Source organism: Macrotis lagotis, chromosome 8 (assembly GCF_037893015.1).
Source record: "Macrotis lagotis isolate mMagLag1 chromosome 8, bilby.v1.9.chrom.fasta, whole genome shotgun sequence".
Classification (NCBI taxonomy): domain Eukaryota; kingdom Metazoa; phylum Chordata; class Mammalia; order Peramelemorphia; family Peramelidae; genus Macrotis; species Macrotis lagotis.
The window spans coordinates 158233785-158239225 of record NC_133665.1 but is presented as its reverse complement, the minus strand read 5'-3'; the positions used below and the strand labels follow the sequence as shown (position 1 = coordinate 158239225).

Below are 5441 nucleotides of genomic sequence, written 5' to 3'. Positions count from 1 at the left end.
CAAAAAACGAGACATTTTGGACCAGGAGAGAGGAATCCTATGTCTCTTAGTAAATATTCCCTCTCTATCCTAATTGGGATTATTACCAATAGGAATTTGAAGCAAATATTATAACTTATGAGAGGATCACAATGCAGAACTATGTCATCTATATAAAATCTCATTGGTTGCCTAACTCTTTGTCCTTTTGGCATAAAATACCCTCCCCCGATTTTATATCAAGGTTGGTATCTTTAAGGATACCATCCATCTATAGTTTTGATAAGATCCTAAACCTTCACACATAAAACTTTTTGTTATTTCATGTTTAGCTTAAGAAAATTATGATTAAGAAAATTTTGTTTAAAAAGAAAGATTCTTTGATTTTGGGGGTCTCTGCCCTCTTCTTCCCCCTCCCCCCACTATCTCCTGGGTTCATTTTGAGGAGCAAAGGGGAAAGAGGGAAGAAGGTAGGGGTTGGTTAGACTGGACAGTTGTGAAATTCATGAGTTCTTTGTTGAGTTTTCATTACTTGGCAAATGGGAGGAGGAAGAGCCATTCATTCCTGTCAGGCCAGGCCAACTGTACTTAGCGGGCAGGTATCAGGATGGTCCAGCCAGGGGACTCTGTAGCCATAACAGAATAGGCAATTTGGAAACCACCAGACATTGTTACCTAGCTTCTTGTCATCTTTGCATACAGGACATTCTAACCCTGAACCTACATGTTCCTCTATGGCTCATATGGGAAGTGCTTGTGTTTTCTCTTTTTCTGCTGATGGGGGATCAGTGTTTTCAAACTGATTTAGGAACTGTGTAATGATCACATCCAGACCATTAGCTTAATATATAGCGTCCACTGGATTTGACTGCAAAACATCCCAGGTTTGGTATGGTTGCAAGTGAAATAATTCCATTGACCATTGGCTGAGTAATCTATTCTAATGTTTAGAGGCCTTGACATGAGGTAGCCTATGGTTGCCCGCTTCCTTAGTCCCTGATGATCTCCTGCCCACTTGTTCTTTCAGTTGCTGGCATCCTCAGATCGCACCCCAAAGCCTACTGTGGGAAATTCAAAGCTGGCATCAAAAAACCCAATGGCAAATTGGCCATAACACTGTGGCCAGGTGATTAACTGCAGATCCATCTTCTCACATGGTCTGTTCTGAACCACTGGAACTGGAGCAAAGTTGGAAATATTTTTAGTATTTGTGGCTGATCTGTTTTATTCCAGAAACTTTTCAATAAAGTCAGACTCACACTTTGGGCAGATATAATCCAGCAGCCAAGGGGAGATCCGTCTGACTCTGACATTTCCTTTTCCCTCACTCTCCTCCTGCCCCAACCCCAGGCTGGGCATATCTTTTGATCATTTTTCAATTGAGGAATGGCTCTTCTTTTCTTGCTTCAAAAATTTTTTTTTCACAGTTATAATTCCTAATTGTATTTCCCTCCATCCTATCCCCACCTCATCCCTGTTTGTTCTATTCTCTCTCTTTTTGCCACATCCTCCTTAAAAGTTTTTTTTGCTCATGGCTAGTCCCTCATCAAAGCTGCCCTCCCTTTCCTAACCCACCCCCTCCCCTTTCTCGTTGCTCCTTCTCCTCCTAATTTTTTGTGGGGTAAAATAGATTTCTGTACACAATTTAGGATGTTATTCTGTCTTTGAACCAATTATGAAAGGATTAAGGTTCACTCACTTCCCCATTTCCACTCCAAAGGAAAAGCTTTTTCTTGCCTTTTTTATGTGAGATAATTTACCCCATTCTACCTCTAATTTGCCTTTCCCTTTCCTTCAGTACATTCCTCTCTCACCTCTTAAATTTATTTTATTAGATGGGAAGCAAAAAAGCACAGTGGATAGAGCACTGACCTTGGAGTCAGGAAGATAGGAGTTGGAATTTGGCCTCAGGCATTTACTAGCTGTATGACCTTCACAAGTAACTTAAATTTTATTACCTTCCATCCAGGGTCATCTTCAGTCATCCTGATTCATACTTGACCACTGGATCCAGATGATTCTGGAGGAGAAAGTGAGGCTGATGATTTAACATAGCGCTCCTTCACGCAAATGTAATTCATGGTCTTGTCATGGCATCACCTCCTTGATGTCATGATCTTCAAGAATGAGGAACAAACATCAAACAACCAAATTTTTTAGATATCATCCCTTTACTTTTTCACTCACACTTGTGTCCTCTGTCTGAACATTGACTGCTAAATGCCCTGATAATGAGGAAATTCATGAGTTATCGGTATCATCTTCCCATGAAGGAATATAAATAGTTCAACCTCATTAAGTCCTTTGTGGTTTCACTTTACCATTTACCTTTTTATGATTTCTTTGAATTTCATATTTGAAGATTAAATTTTCTGTTCAGATCTGGTCTTTTCATCCAGAAAGATTGAAAGTCCTCCCTTCCAATAAATATCCATCTTTTCCCTTGAAAAAAAAAATACGCTCAATTTTTCTGGATAGTTGACTCTTATTTGTTAATTCAAGCTGTTTTGCTTTCTGTAATATCATATTCTAAACCCCACTATCCTTTAATGGAGAAGTTCCTAAATCTCATTTTATCTTGACTGTGGCTCCATGATATTTAATTTGTTTCTTTCTAGTCACTTGCAATATTTTCTTCTTGATCTGGGAACTTTAGAATTTGACTACAATAATCCTGGAAGTTGTCATTTAGGATGTCTTTAAAGAGATGATTAGTGGATTCTTTCAATTTTTGTTTTCCCTCTGTTCTACATATCAGGTCACATTTCCTTGATAATTTCTTGAAAGATGATATCTAGGCCCCCCCTTTTTTGACAATGTGTTTCAGGTAGTCCATTAATTTTTAAATGATCACTTCAGGTTCTATTTTTCCAGGTCAGTTGAGATATTTCACAGTGTCTTCTATTCTTTTTTATTTTTGGGGTTTTGCTTTGTTTCTTGATTTCTCATAAAAATATTTGCTTCCATTTGCTCAAATCTAATTTTTAAAAATTATTTTCCTTGGTGATTTTTTGTACCTCCTTTTCCATATGACTAATTTTACTTTTTCAGGAGTTTTTTATTCAGTAGATTTTTGTGCCTCTTTTTATATTTGATTGATTCTGCCTTTCTAAGACATTCTTCTCCCCATTGTTTTTTTGGGTACCTCTTTTTATCATTTGGCCTGGTTTGTTTTTTAAAGTGTTTTTCAGCATGTTTTTTGGTATGTATGTTTCCTTTACCTGACTTGCTTTTCATGTTTTTCTTCTATCACTCTCATTTCTCTTCCCAATTTTTCCTCTACCTCTCTTACTTAATTTTCAAAATTCTTTCTGAGTCTTCTGTGGACTGAGACCAATTCATATTTTTCTTGGAGGATATGGATGTAGAGTTTTGACTTTATTATCTTCTGAGTGTGTGTGTGTGTGCAGTTGTTTTCAGAGATACTTCTGTGGACCTGCACATTTCCACTTCAGGTGGATTGATCCTTCCTATAAACAGTACTTTAGGGTAGCTAAGTGGTGGATAGAGCTCCAGTCCTCAAGTCAGTAGGACCTGGATTCAAATCTTACCTCAGACACTTGACATGTAGTAGCTTAGCTATGGTACCTTGGGCAAATCATCCAAGGCTGTCTCCAGTCATTCTGATTCCTATCTAGCCACTGGACCCAGTTAGTTGCGGAGGAGAAGGTGAACTGGCAACCTCACTCAAATCCAATTCACAAGCATCTCATGGAATCATCTCACCCACCAATGTCATGATCTTCTTGGAGAATGTAGGACAAACATTCAACCTCTGCTTTGGTCTGTGGGTGCCACAAGTACTCTTTTCTACCTTGCCACTATGAGGATGTTCCTTTCTCCTCTGTGGTACCAAGCTCTGGTGTACTACTGCTTCTCTTTGTCCTGGACCTGCCACCCAGAATGTGACCTGGATCTAAGAGTGGACAAAGCAACAAAGTCTTGCCTCAGGGCTAGCAGAGAGACCCTGACATCTCCATCTGAATTTCCTTATGGTCTGTGGACTAAAAGCTCCAGAAACAACTGTCACTGCTAATGCAATGCTTCCCAGTACCTGCTTCTGGATTGCTGGGGTTAAAACTGTCCTGGGGTGCCAATGTGGGCCTGTGCTCCACTCTCACTCTGATGTGATAGATCTTTCCTGCTGACCTTGAAAGTTATATTTGATGTCTCTGGGAAGATAAGTGAAAACTACCACTGCTGCCACTGATTCAGTCACCCTACTGCTTATTCCTGGTTTGCTGGGGACTGGTCTACATTGGCATGGTCTGAGCTGCACTGGGCTTCTCTCCCCCCCCAGTACAAAAGACTTTTCCTGCCAGCCTTCCAAATCATCTTGTCCTGGAAAATTGGTTTATTTCACACTTTTTTGTGGGTTCTATAATGTGTTTAAAGTCATTACTTAGAGGTATTAGGAGTGGTTTGGGGGAGAGCTTGGATGAGTCTCTACCTTTACTAGCCATCTTGATTCTGACTCCTGCACATAAAGTTTTGACATTAATGTCAATGAGGAGGGCAGGGGCAACATTGTATGCGTGATTACGTGTCACCTACTTGAAATCTTCTTTGAGTTCTCAGCTATTAAGGCTCTTTCCTATTTATTTATCTTCGTCATGCTGTATTTCTTCAGTAGACCTTAAACTCTTTAAGGGAAAAAGGTGGCATTTTCTTTGTAGTCCTAATGCTCCTGAGTACAAGGTCTTCCTATTAAATAGACAATGAATAAATATTTGTTGAATTTAATTAAATTCAACACAGCACAGGACTACAAAGATACTCAGGACATTGGACAGCAATGACTTCAAAGACCTCAGGGAAAACAGCAGCTTAGCCTGGGCTATCACATTTTAACAGAGGGATGTTAATCATTTATTTCATACAGGGCACCAGCAGGTAAAAATCCCAGATGCCAGCTCCAGTGCCAGTAATGGCCATGTGGAGCACAGCAGGTATAAAATGATAAATCTTGTGATTTATTGGCATTGTTTCACAAAAGCCTCTAATGACTCATTCAGTCACAATAGAGTCATTTCCCCAACAAATTGTGTGCTTCCCTTGTCTTGATCCATGCTCCTTATTTACTATTCACTTTACTTGCTTTTCTGCCTCCTTTCTTTGTGAAAACGTTTTTACTCTTAAGAGTTTTCTCTTTATAAATATTGTAACTTTTATAAATCTGAAAATATTTGGAGGACTTTGAGTGGTGAGAACAAAGAAGTGTTTTTCTAGACTTTACTCATCATCGGTCAATTATACCTATTTTTTGTCATAGTTAGTTTTTTCTATTACATATAAGGGGTCATATAAAGACTGCACGTGAACATTTCATATTCAGAAAAAGTTTAAATAATAGAATAGCTGTATCTACACACAAAAGTAGGCATGCTTGATTGTAGGGAGAAACAATTGAGTAGAACTTTTGAGGGCCTCTCTATGAGGTCAGTTGAAGTATATTTCCTATT

At 38.9% G+C, this 5441-nt stretch overlaps 1 pseudogene; it reads right to left on the bottom strand.

Annotated features, from left to right (window-relative positions):
- Positions 1 to 547: 547 nt before the first annotated feature.
- On the bottom strand, positions 548 to 1338 carry LOC141496565 (E3 ubiquitin-protein ligase RNF126-like; annotated as a pseudogene).
- Between the last annotated feature and the right edge of the window lie 4103 nt (positions 1339 to 5441).